The 14,404-nt window shown below is 44.8% G+C and overlaps 1 long non-coding RNA gene across 1 annotated transcript in view; it reads right to left on the reverse strand.

Annotated features, from left to right (window-relative positions):
• LOC138282384 (uncharacterized) overlaps positions 1 to 14,404 on the reverse strand; it is a 103,681-nt gene that overhangs the window by 74,476 nt on the left and 14,801 nt on the right. The window contains exon 2 of the long non-coding RNA XR_011200944.1: positions 3,803 to 3,837. This is a non-coding gene — a long non-coding RNA (uncharacterized lncRNA). The remainder of the gene's footprint in view (positions 1 to 3,802; positions 3,838 to 14,404) is intronic.

Here is a 14,404-nt window from a genome sequence, read left to right on the forward strand (position 1 = left end):
CATACGATCCTACTGCCCATATCCAGTAGCCTTTTTCACCGTCTATAAATTCAGACAAAGGCCTCGGAAAACTATTTCTGTGATACATACTAGCAATGACGTAACGAGAAACCTTTATGGATATATGTGTACATTATAACTCCCTCAAAATATATCCCTTGTCTCCACGTCTTGTTTTATAAAGTACAAATGAAAGAAAATTTAACTTTACTTCATTTGTCACAGTAATCAACCCCCACTTTCTTAAATAGTTTTGCCACAGTTTTTTTGCTTAGTGACTCATAAAATGAGCATAGCATATTTTCTTTATTCCTGCAAATGTATGGCATTTTGGGGGAGATTTAATAATTTATAGAACAATGCAACACTGCAAGCAAACTCATTTCACTGCATTGCTCTAGGAGAAGCGAGCAGGGCAGAGACATATCTACTGAGCTACAATGCTGCTGCTCTCCTTTACTGAGTTGACACATTTTCACACATCCTTGCACAACAGTACTGAGAGAGAGTAGTTTAATTATTACCTATTCTAGATGTGAAATGCTTATATTTAACAAATGCTGTATTAATAATATCATTCATTGAAACGTATTTTAAACGTGGAGAATTTTCACATGCGTAAACTAATGTCGACTGTAAGTAATAATTGTTTGTATTATGATTAATTGAAAACATTAAAAGACTGCATTTATTAGAATTCATAAGCCTTAAGTTAGCGTGAGTCGAAAACTGGCTGTGTAGCTCTCATATTAAAGTGTATTTTTCTGTTTCTCCAGTGTACTGATTTGCAAAAGGCCATGAACCAGCAATTGTTCTTTTCTTCACTTATTTGCAACAATGCTAAATTTTCTCATCCACATGCTAGCAGCTTTAGTATAAAAATTATAAGCTTTGCAACAATTATGGACACTTTCAAGGACATTGAATCACGGAGAAGAGAACTCTTGACTCGAAGTGTGTGCCAGAAAATGAAGTAACCCCGGATGTGCCACCTACGAAAACGTCAATTATAAAGACCAATTAGAAGCACGAGCAATATCATAGAATGACAAATGTATTACTTAATGTATAAATTGATAGGTTACAGATAGTGGGGTATAGTGACTGACCAATAGGATTTTGGGGGAATGTATTTCGAAAAAGGGATAAAAACTCATGACACAAGGAACAAAGGGCATTAGGTAGGGAATGATATCGATTGCATCCAGAAACTCTGTCACTCTATTTGGTGATCTGAGACTTAGACAAAACTATCCTCATCCATAGACTACCCTTTACATTTTCCTCCTTATGAGGGAAGTGTCCCCTGCCCTTAGCTTAGATAGACTGACGGCGATTTAACTGATGTCCTGAAGACGAAGACTGAGCCAGTATGCTGACCTATTCCGAGGAGGGTAATTATACCGTTGCTAATGGAAATTCATTTATTTTGCCTTTCCTTTCTAGGTACCAACTGCTGCGTGTTTTGATTAGAGACCTTAGTTAGACGTTTTCCAAATTGATGTTCTAAATTGTTTTGCATGAAGCCCAACATGCTAATGCTAATCAGTGGCTAGATGAGGTGTTCATCTTAACTGACGTAACTGACGTGACTGACATGGTGTTATGCTGAACTAAGACCTTTAGGAGGTTCTATGTATTTTGATTTGTTATCTTCATATGGTTATCTTATATTTGTGATCTTTGCATTGATGAAAACTTACCATAGTCGCCGCTTTGTGATAATGTTCTTTGCTTCTTGGTTTTGAGATTAATACATTTGCTATTAGATTGTAATCAATAGGGAATAAAATTCACAAAACTTCAATAAGGTGTGGTTATTCATGACTGAAAGGTCATGGTTGCGTCGAAGATTTATTAATGTCTAAAGTGAAATATATTGTGGTGATATATGTTAAAAATATTATTAACATATGGTTTGATGTATTGATCAGTTGTCTCGTCTAACGGTGTCTCACCTCTGGGTCCAAAGATTCATCGACTAAAAACGAGTCCCGATGTGTATAAATTAACATAGACGGACGCGTTAGCAGTACAAATGTGTGTGTGTGTGATGTCTAGCTGAGGTTTTGTACTGGAAGGACACCTTCCAGTACAAAATACTTGGACATAATTTAAACTTTCCCCACCTTGTATTAGGCTGCACTGTGAAGAACAGATGTCATGATGCAAAAACCAGGTACAATGGCAGGAAAGCCTGCTTTGTTCAAATCATTATTTCGATCCTCGAGTTAATGGAATGTAAGATAATTTCTTCTCTCTAGATAAATTAGAAATTATAATGTGTGCAGATACATTGACCAGTTATATTTTTCACAATCAGGTCTCACCTGTTCTCCAAGATTGGCTGCTAATATCTGTCCTTAATGTGGCGAAACACAGGGTAGGAATGTTATAATCTGATTTAGGTCCTGAGTCATAAACAATTTAGAAAATCCAAAAGTGCAGATATTTTGTGTGTGTATATATATATATATATATATATATATATATATATATATATATATATATAGAGAGAGAGAGAGAGAGACACACACACACTTAGGGACAACTTTACAAAAAAGTGGTGCATCGGTCCCGATGTGCCACTTATTCTAGGACTCCATGGCTGCACTGTATTTACAGCATGGTGCACCAAGGCAGTAGTTAGGACAATAGTGTCCAAATTTGTGCGAGTGCAGCAAAGCACAGGGAGGCCATTGATTAAAATGATGGAAAAAATGGTGCATTGAAATGTAAATTTCACTGCACCATTTTTTCAGGTCTCCCTGCATTGAAACGCCCCCTTGCATACAATATGCCCGGCGCAGGCATAATGTGGCGGAAGGCTTTACAAAGTTGTGCAATGCGAGCATTGCCCCACTTTGTAAATATGGCGCAGGAGAAAGGCCTCCTGGCACCTTAATGCTGCCTTAGCGTAAAACAAATGATGCTAGTGTGGCCCAAGATGACGCTAGGGGCTTGTAAACATGCTCCTTACTTTTATGTCTCCTGTGACTATGAGGCTGCCATATTTCGGTTATCACCTGCAGCTTTCAAGCTGATTGTTTGAATCATTAACATAACTCCATTGCTAACCTCTCAATATTCAGATTAAAGTGACCCTAAGTACACTGACTGTCCATAGTATCTTCAGTAACCGCCTACCAAAGAACGTTTAGACACACATCTCCATCATAAAAACTTCCTTAGCGCCAACTCCCTGTCAACTTCAATGTCTGTTGTGAGAAATATAAGGCTCCCAGTTTTCAATTTTTACTGCTTTTTTCAGATAAACACAGACATGAAACAATGTTTCCTGTCTGCATTTACTTATAAAAGTGGAAAAATACAGATAATTAGGCTTCTTTTAAGTGACGTTTAATGTTGTCTTTTATTTGTTCGAGGCTAACAGCTCGAATGATAGTCAGCATGGGTAGTCAAAAAGGAGGACTAGAACTCCTTAAATAACAGCACGTCAGCTAATATTTGAAGTTAATGCTAATATTTACCTGTGGATGTATTGTTTTGTTATATTTGATTCCTTACTTTTTTTAAAACCATCAGGCATCAAAGTATGAGTGCACGATTAGCAGTTAAATAAACTGAGAAACATACAACTGTGTGTATCATTTATTCAAAAAGCACAAAAATAACGGATAAATACCGATAAGATATCAAACAAATATGGATCAATACAGACAGAAATGTTAAAAAATAACTTCAATAAAACCGGGAGCCCTTGTGATTTATAGCACATTCCTCTGGAGTAAACCTGAATAGCACACCCAAAGTTAAAACAAATGTGTTTTGTGGTACTTACATTTCAATTAGACTATCCTCTGCAGGCCAGAAAATCTGAAAAAAATGGAAACATGCACATGATATCATGGTGTTCTCTGTATTTGGAGCAAGGTTCTGGAAAAAAATATTTTTGAATCTACATGCTTGTACCTTTTTCGATGAAATTGAGGTAAGGTTTTGATATCCACCCCTTGATAATCCTAATACCATCCAAGACTGTATCTCTCCCTTCCACCACCTCATCATATCACCGTACCGATCTCTTCTGGTTATCTAGGCACATATTATACTCCATTTTCATTATAATATAGGCGTGTGTCTCTCTAGTCTCCTAAGTTGGCCATATAATGTGTTGCTAGGTATTTTGCTGTGCTGTCATTTGGTTCTAGGTTTGCACTTTACAAATAATCCGAATACAAAAATAAATAATGTATGTTCTTACCAATCTGCATACATTTACTGGATTTTGGGATTCAGAAAAGTTAGACCTACATTGTCTTATTTTTCTTTATTTTTTTTCTAACTTTGGCAACACTATTTTGCCCAGCAGAGAAAACTCCTCTCCTAAACTGTGATCAAAGGCGATGGTGTTGAATGTTTTGCAAATTTGTTCCTGGCATTTGTGGAACACGAACTACACGTGCCAAGAGGTTTGAAAAAGCAATGGGAAGTTTTGTGAATACCCAAAAGTTTATAATTGTGTGGGTGCCTACTAACCTTCCAATGGCCACCAAACCATACTTGGCAGGTTGATAGGTTTCAGAAAGTGTAGGGCACACTTTGCGATATTTTTCATCATGCAGCTTACTAATAGTGACACATGACATAAGCCATTCAACATTATAGAAATTATGCTACATAAAATAAATTAAGTACTTTAGAAAACATCTCTATTATGAATAATTTTTGGTTAATCTTTAGCTCACACAAAAATAAATGATATTGCACTATTGAAGTCTTGAAGCAAACTAAACCATAAAACTTTAGCAAATGAACAAAGCACAGTTGTGGCTTGGGCAGCTGGCCTTTGAAATGTTACTTGTGTGGCACATCTCCTGAAAACAGCTTCTTTCTCGAAGAAAAAGTGAATATATTCTATTTGAAACTTCTACAGCATCATGAAAATTAAATATATTTGGTTTTATTTTCTGATACAGATAAAAAACCGGCTACAAAGTGAACGCTCTTTCATGGACAACAAACACAACACATTTTCTTTCTTAAAAATGGATGCCTGCAAGCAATCTTAGTCAGTAAGGTCAATTTGCAGCCTATTTCTGCTAACCTCTAGCAGTTAAATAAACATTATTCATAATTGGCAAATAATCTCTCATTTGCAAGAGGCTAAATGTTAGCACGCTCTTTATTCTAACCTCTCTCAGAAGTAAAGGAAACTATTCATTACATTTCCTGACCACAGTTAGCCTACTGGCTGCCAAAGTGCTAAAAATAACTGAGAAGAATGAAATCTAAAGGCTTCTTCTGTGTTTATAGTTGGAATTTGGTGGTGTACATATGCCATAAAATGTAGAATGAGACTGGAAGTGAGTTACCTCACTATCATTGGCAAAAGTGCAATTTATTGAATAAATGCAACAATTTGACCTCCCTTCGACGAATTCTTGCATTCACCCCCTTGACATTCCACAAGACCGCACACACAAACTTATCAATCAATGAAGAGCCATTTTTAATTAAAACCTGAACTATTGCCTTGGAGATAAAGGTATTGCATGATAAAGAAATTAGATAACTTCATAAAACAAGGTACTCTTCATTATCTCCTTCCTTCCACCTTAGTCATACCTGCTGCCAGAGCTACAAATGTATCAATGAGGGGAAAGATGTACATTGAGGACATTTTCTGAATTCCAATAACGGTGCATTTGATGTCCAGAATAAACATTTAAGCTAATTCAAGACTTTTAGGGGCATATTTAAGTAAAGTGGAGCTGCACTTATTCACCCATATGAATATTATTTGTATAGTAAAGTACTGTGTTTAGAACGTTATATTATTGATTGTTTTGAAGAAATGATGAACATTAATTAATTTTATATATCAGTCCAACATCCACCACCTTTATGAGTAATTATGCACATGAGCAGTTCAATTTAAACTTTTATGAACATCATTGTGTATCTCCATTTATTAATTGGAGTTCCTTTACTGTACTTTACATTTTTAGATGATTATTGGAAATTTAATGACATGTGGAACATGAGGACGAAACTTGAAGCAGTGCAGGTGGCGGTGCTGGCCGCAGTGAAGGTGCCGGAGCTGCCAGTGGTGTGGTGAAGCTCTGGCCCTTCTCCTGCAGCCTCGATTGGCTGCCACTGGGGCTTCTGCTGCTGACAGTAGTGGTGCTTGTGGCAGTGCAGGTGGCGGTGCTTGCGGTTGTCCTTACAGCGGTGCAGGTGGCGGTTCTGGCGGTTGTGCAGGTAGCCACCAGGCCTTCACCTGCAGGCTTGGACGGCTGAAGTGCCTTTTCTGGTGTTTTGTGCCCCTTCCTGCCCTTGGCAGATGGTGGTGTCACCTTGGGTCTGGCAGCTGGAGTCTTTGAAGTGGCCTTGATGGGTGGTTGTGGCTCCTTCTCCTTGCGGGATGGTGTCCCCTTCTTGACCTTGCCAGGTGATGGAATCTTCTTGGCCTTGGCAGGGGTTGGTCGCACACTGGCTGGGCTGATGGGTGCCCGATTAGAGCCTCTGACAGCTGCAAAAACCATGGCAGACGTGGACTTGGTGGCTGAGGTGCTGGGCTGAGTTCTGGCCACCCTGGCCTGAGGTGAAGGACGGGAGGAGGGGTAGGGAAGAGGTCAGTGTTGACAAGGAAAAGCTTCTTAGGGACCATGGGGCGGAAAGAGGGTGAAGGTTTGGGAGTGGAGAAAGAGGGAGTGCTTGTAGGAGGTGTCAGTCTGCTGTGTTTGGGTGCAGGTGCATGAGCTGGATGCTGTTGGGAGGTGGATGGATGTTGGGTGTGTGTGTGCTTGTGTTTGTGTACTTTGGGAGGAGGGGTCACAGACACAGTGGGAGAGGACACAGGGGAGGTGTGCATGGATGTGGGGAAGGTGACTACCAGTGAGGGGTGTGTAGTGATGTGCGTGCCGATGATGGAGGTAGTGGATGAGGATGTAGTGCATGCAGATGTGAGTGGAGACACTACTAGGAGGGAGGTGGATGACGAGGAGGAGGGGACACAGTGAAGGCAGTGGATGTCGGTGTGTCTGAATGGGGATGGTGCCTGTGAGATGAAGTGTGGTGCTTGTGTTTGCCTGAGCCACTTGCGTGTGTTGATTTGGGTGAATGCTGGTCTGAAGGTGTGCTTGGGATAGGCTGGGGATGAGGGGATTGGGACTGGGTAGAGGAAGTTGGAGGGGGGAGGCTGGAGACAGGGACAATGGCTGCCATCAGTGCAGAAGCCAGAGCCTGAAATGCTCTCTCTTGGGCCGCCACGCCAGAGTGAATGCCCTCCAGGTATGCACTTGTTTGTTGCAAACGTCTCTTGACACCCTGGATGGCATTCAGAATGGTTGACTGCCCAACAGTGAGGGATCTTAGGAGGTCAATAGCCTCCTCACTCAGGGCAGCAGAGCTGACTGGGGCAGGGCCTGAGGTGCCTGGGGCGAAGGAGATGCCCACCCTCCTGGGTGAGCGGGCATGGGAAACACACTGAGGGGCTGCTGGGAGGGTGGTGCTGGTAGTGGGGTGGTGGCTGTACCTGTTGTTGGGGTGGGCACAGAGGTGTCCGCCACAGCCAGGGAGCTTCCATTGGAGGAGTCCCTGTCTGTAGTGTCCCCTCCTGTCTACGGCCTGGAGCTCCCCTCACCCTCTGTCCCACTGGTGCCCTCACCGTTGGTGGATTCGGCCTTCAGGCCCATGTGGGATGCAGCTCCCTCCGTCGCTGGTGCCTCTGCTCCTCCGCCTGATGATGCTACTGCACACAAGGACAGAGTGACAAAACAAAAAGGGTGGAAGAGACAGAGGATACACTTGGACCATGCCAGCAACAACACTACTGTTGGTGTACACAACACACAGGGAGCAGCCCTATGCACTAGGCCATGAACTACCAGTTACAAAGATAGTCACCAGTCCATGGGGTACATAGCATAACGCCATCAGCTGCACACCTGAAACAAACAGGGCCCTGACCAGTAGTAGATGCCCACTAACACCATTGGGGTTGGAGTGCTTCAGAGCCTGCCCAACAAGGGACCTACCCTGCCATGTTCGCCCTGGCCTAGGGGCACCCACAGTCCACATCCCCACCCAGGTAAAACCTTAATGTGCGCACAGTCATGATTCTGAATCTGTACTCACCCCCTTGTGGCTGCTGTGATGCCCTCAAGCGCCCATGCAACTCCGGATAGGCCACCACCAGAATGCAGAACATCAGGGGGGTCAGGGTACGACGGGCACCCCTTCCTCGTTGGGAGGCCAGCCATAGCTGGGCCTCCGCCATCTTCCTTGCCCAGCATTGCAGGTCCTCCCACCATTTGCGGCAGTGGGTGCTCCGCCTGTCAAAGACCCCCCAGGGTCCACACCTCCTTGGCGATGGCACGCCAAATACCCTTTTTCTGATGGGCGCTGACCTGCAGGAAAAATACAGCAGAAAAGGGATTAGTCATACCATCCAGACTGTCATACTCATGTCCCACCATATCCCTCCCATCCCCTTATGTGCATACATTGACCACCATACATGCAGCACTCTGCCCAGGACACCTCAGCCCCCCCTCACACGTGGCTTACACACACAGCACTCCATGCATTCATGCCCTACACATAATGCTCACAGTGTACGCACCTGTTTGTCTGGAGGATCATAGAGTAAAGTGTACTGGGGTAGGACCCCATCCACCAGTCTCTCCAACTCCTCCGAAGTGAAGGCAGGGGCACTTTCCCCAGACACACAGCAGACATTGGCACATCAACTGACTCTCAGATTCCACATACTGGTTCTGTAAAGGAAAAGATGCATCATTATTTCAATAGATATGTGAATATGACCCTCTGCTCACCGTTTTCCTGCCTAGACTTCAACCGCTGAGGATGAATATGAGATGGAGACATCCTCCTGTGTGCAGACCCCTGGTGGACCTGGCGACAATGGAGGACAGACACATTATCCTATCCTAACCTGCAGACTTGAGAGGCCACAATCCAAGAACTGTGTGCCCAATTGGAGCCAGACCTGATTTCAGCTATCCTCCACCCCACAGGTATCCCCCCCTCCAGTGCAGGTCCTGTCAGTGCTCCATTTCATGGCAAGTGGTTCCTTCCATCAGGGATGTCACAGCCTATGTTCTCCAATGTGTTGACCAGGGTGTTGTCTGCCCTGCAGAAACACATGTGCAGCTACATCATATTCCCACAGGTGGAGGATTTGGCAACAGCGAAAGCTGACTTCTGTGCCCTGGGACATATCGCCAGCATCATTGGTGCCATTGTAGCATTTGTCCCCCCCAGAGAAATGAACAAGTGTTCAGGAAAAGCTATCACTCTCTGAATGTGCAGATGGTGTATTTGGCAGACCAGTACATATCCCATGTGAATGCCAAGTATCCTGGCTCTGTGCATGTTGCCTTCATCTTGAGGAATAGTAGCATTCCATAAGTGATGTCTCAACTACAGAGGCACAGGGTGTGGCTAATAGGTGAGCCCATGGTCCCCACCCAGTTGATGTAGCTATATGGGTGTGGGGCTGTCCCTAAGGGTGAGTGTATGTCTAACAGATATCCCTTGAATATTTGCAGGTGACTCTGGTTACCCCAACCTCTCATGGCTACTGACCCCAGTGAGGAATCCCAGGACAAGGGCAGAGGAACATTACAATGACGCACATGGGCGAAGAAGGAGGATCATTGAAAGGACCTTTGGCCTCCTGAAGGCCAAGTTCCGGTGCCTCCATCTGACAGGTGGATCCCTGTACTACTCACCCAAGAAGGTGTGCCAGATCATTGTTGCATGCTGCAGAGCCTGGCATTGAGACGCCAGGTGCCTTTTCTACAGGGAGATGGTCTTGTGGCAGCGGTGGAGTCTGTGGACAGTGAAGAAGAGGAGGCAGAGGAAGAAGATGTGGACAACAGAAGATCACTCATACAACAGTACTTCCAGTGACACACATGTAAGACACTGTAACTTCACTTTCCATTGCAGTTGTGCGTTTGACATTGAACATGACAGCCTGATTTCCAAATTTCTATGGCCACTTGCTGTACCCTTTGGCATCTCTATTTTCAGATCTCTGTGCCCCACTCTGGCTCCTGGTGTGTTTACTGATGCCCACTACAGGTTATACCTATGTTAATATTACAGTGCAATGTTTACAGTTTGTGAAAGTAATACATTTGTCATATAATCCACAGACTCAATTCTCAAATTTGTTCAAAGGGTGTTCATATAGGTGCTAATAAGTGGAGCGGGTATTGCAATGGACTGGGTTGATGATGGAGGAAAGTCCAGGGTAGAGTCCAGTCTATTGGTATTACAGGTACATTGTCCAATGGGGCATAGGAAGGGGAGCAATAGCAGTTCAAGGTGGTCAGGGTGACAGAGTGGGACAAAAGGGTGACAATCAGGAGAGTCTTATTTCCTGGTGGTGGTCTTAGCAATGTTTTCTGGCTTCTGCCTGGATCACAGGGACCGTTTTGTTGGGTGGTTCTCCTATTGCAGGGGGGGTGCTGGTGGCCTGTTCGTCCAGTGGCGGGGCCTCCTGTCCACTAGCACCGGCGGAGGTGGAGGGCTGTTCATCGGTGTGGCCAGTGTCAGGGGCCCGTTGGTGTGCCACTGCCTCCCTCATGGTGTTGGCCATGTCAGCCAGCACCCCTGCAATGATGACCAGGATGGTATGGATGTGTTTGAGGTCCTCCCTGATCCCCAGGTACTGTCCCTCCTGCATCCTCTGGGTCTCCTGCAACTTGTACAGTATCTGGCCCAAGGTCTCCTGGGAATGTTGGTATGCTCCCGGGATCCCTGCAAGTGCCTTGTGGAGAGTGGGTTCCTTGGGCCTGTCATCCCCCTGTCGCACAGACGTCCTCACAGTGTCCCTGTTGTCCTGTGTCTCTGTCCCCTGAACCTTGTGCCCACTGCCACTGACCCCACGTCCCTGATTGTCCTGTGTTTGTGGGGTTGCCTGGGGTCTCTGTAGTGGTGGACACACTGCTGATTGACGTGTCCTGGGGACAGAGGTATGGGTTCTCTGGGTGGGTGCTGTGCTGGTGTTTCCTGAGGGGGGGAGTCTCAGTAGTGGTATGGGACTGTGGCAGGGTAACCGACTGTCCAGAGGTCCCTGATGTGCCATGTTGGTCATCAGGATCCAGGCGTGCAGAGCTGCTGTCATCACTGTGAGTCTCTTCAGGGGGGGCTGGATGTGGCTGGCCCCTCCTCTCCGGTGACGTTGAGTGGGGGTCCCGTGGGGATGTAAATGCAGCGTTATTGTATCTGTGTGTGCCATCTTGTGCATGGGTGTGTTTCCCTGTATGGTTGTAATTGCCCTGTCAGCTTTGCCTTGTGTGAGTGGTGATTTTGTGGGCTAGGTGATTATCTCTAATGTGCATGCTTTAGTTATGGGTGTCCATGCAGGTCTGTGATGGGTGTCCATGTATTGGTGTGGCATGCAGGGCTTGGTTTAGGGATGGGTGGGTTGTGATAGTGGGGTATATGTGAGGTGGTGGAGTGATGGAGATGAGAGTAGTGGTAGGAGTTTGTGATGGCATGCAGGTAGGGTGGGGGATATAATAGTAAAGATTTGACTTACCAGAGTCCAGTCCTTCTGCTACTCCTTCGAGGCCCTCAGGATGCATTATTGCCAAGACTTGCTCCTCCCATGTTGTTAGTTGTGGGGGAGGAGGTGGGGGTCTACTGCCAGTCCTCTGTACGGCTATTAGGGGCCAGATGTAGGAAAATTGCAAATTGCGGTATGGGGTCGCAGAGACCCACCTCATTAATATTAATGAGGTGGGTCGCAAATTGCGGCCCCATACCGACTATAGGCACTCGCAAACATGGAGGCCTGCTGTAGTCAGCAGACCTCCATGTTCGTGACTGCTTTTAAATAAAGCATAAAGGAAAACGAGCTGCACTTAAAAAAAAATCCGAAACCTTTAGTTTTGGTATTTTTTCAGGGTAGGTAGTGGTCCCTTGGACCACTACCTGCCCTGAAAAAATAATTTGGGGTCCATTCACAAAGAGGAAGGGGTCCCATGGGGACCCCTTCCAATTTGCGAGTGGGTTACCATCCACTTGAAGTGGATGGTAACTGCGACACCATTTGCGACCGCATATGCGGTCGCAAATGGTATTGCATACCACTAGGAATCGCAAATAGGAAGGGAACACCCCTTCCTATTTGCGATTCTGAAATGCATTTTGCGAGTCGGTCCCGACTCGCAGAATGCATTTCTGCATTGGAAACAGGCATTTGCGAGTCGCAAATGGCAGATTTTGCCGTTTGCGACTCGCAAAGTGTTTCCTGCATCTGGCCCCTGGTGTCTTGCCACCATGGAAAGCACCTTCCCCGTAGGTCATTCCACCTCTTCCTGATGTCATCCCTTGTTCTGGGGTGGTGTCCCACGGCGTTGACCATGTCCACGACTCTCCGTCATAGCTCTATTTTCCTTGCAATCGACGTCTGCTGCACCAGTGATCCGAATAGCTGTGGCTCTACCCGGATGATTTCCTCCACCATGACTCTTAGCTCCTCCTCTGAAAACCTAGGGTGTCTTCGGGGTGCTATCGATGTGGTGTGAGTGGTATGTATGAGGGTGTGTGGGTGATGTGTTGGGGTGTGTGCTGTGAGGTGCGTGGATGGTATATGGGTGATGGTGTTCTGTGGCTCAGAATGCGTGGGAGCTCCTGGCTTGTCTCTCTCTCTCACTTAGCAATCTTTATTTTGTTGAAAGGTTTGTGGGTAATGTGGGTGTGTGTTTTATATTGGATTGGGTGTGTGTATGTGGTTTGTGTATGTGTTGCAGGTGTGTGTATTTTGAATTGTCCAATGTGGTGTAGTTTTGTTATTGTGTGTGTATTTTGAGTGCGGTGGTATGTATCACCAATGGTTTACTGCGGTTGAAAGACTGCCACGGTGATTCACGGTCCTGATACTGTGGGCGTATTTCTGTTGGTGTAACGGTGTGGGTTTTGGTACCGCCAGTTTATCACTGACCGTTGGGCTGGGGGACTTGTGTGTGTATCTGGAAAGTGGCGGATTTCTTTGTGTGGGTGACAATACCCATATTGGTATACCGCCGCGGTCACGGTATGTTGGCGGCCGTCACCATGGCGGTAGGTGGCATTTACCGCCAATATTGTAATGAGGGCCAAAGTCTCACACCCAGAGACCCAGTCTGACACTCATCCTCATATGGAGACATACAATATCACATTCACTCTCACAGCAGAAGAGACACTGTCACAGCTGTCTCACAGATAAATATATGCTGTAAAACCCAGTATCCAGACAGACAGTACAAAATGATCCTACGGGCACTCCTGCATATGAGTGAGTTAGGGTATGAGTATTATTTTAAAATAAATGTAAATTAATATAGCACCTTGAAAAAAAATGTGTACAGGATGTTAGAAATAGATTTTTATATTTGGGGATTTGCGGGTGGATCCTCAGATCTATATGACTTTAAAAAAAAGTATTTTAAAACCAAGTATTTATGTATGATGGATGTACTCGCTCTGAGAAGAGCCATTGTGTTTATGATGTGTGGGTGACTGCTACTGATGATGGACGATGCAGTCTCTCAAGTTATGCAGGAACACCTTTTCACTTTTCTAGTTTAGGTGACCTCTGTCATTTATGTATATACCCTCCATGTCAAATCATACGTTTTTGTGATATAGAGCACATATTATGGTTCCTGAGGATTCCAGATACAGTTTTATTAACATGTTTCCTGGATTTGTCTATTTATGGGCAAAACTGAGTTGACCAGTTCCACTCCTGTCTTTGGCAAATGTTTGAAAATACAAAGACAGTGTGTGGAAAAAGTGTCATTAATTTTCAAAGGAATCCTTCTTTAGGATTTCCAAACTAACCCCAGTAACTGTGCCTAGGTCATTGCCACAACAGTGCACAATCATAGGTCTGAATGTTGGCAATCCTTAATGGTTTCAACCAAAGGGAGTAATTGATGCCACTTTAACCCTCTCTGGCAAACCCAAGTAATAGCCACATTAGATAAACCCAGGTCCCTGTCAATACCTCTTCCTTGTGTACTTTGTCTGTCCCAAAACACAAAGGGGCATATTTATACTCTGTCTGTGCCAAATGTGCGTCAAAACTTTTGATGCACATTCAGCGCAAACCTTGCCCCATATTTAAACTTTGACAACTGATCCCACGGACGACAAAACTCTGCCATGTGTGTCATTTTTTGGATGCGGCAACCCACCTTGCGTTAATGATATGCAAGGTAGGCGTTACCGTCCAAAAAATGACTTAAAGGGCCGTGCGTTGTATTTATGCTTTCGGGCAAAAATGACGCACGGACAGAAGGCGGAGCAAGAAAATGACACACAGCCCGTTTTGCATCAAAATTTAACGCCTGGGTCAGGGCAGGCGTTAAAATGGGGCAAACACACCTGTATTTAATCAGAACACACAGAA

Source organism: Pleurodeles waltl, chromosome 2_2, assembly GCF_031143425.1.
Source record: "Pleurodeles waltl isolate 20211129_DDA chromosome 2_2, aPleWal1.hap1.20221129, whole genome shotgun sequence".
NCBI classification, from domain to species: Eukaryota; Metazoa; Chordata; class Amphibia; order Caudata; family Salamandridae; genus Pleurodeles; species Pleurodeles waltl.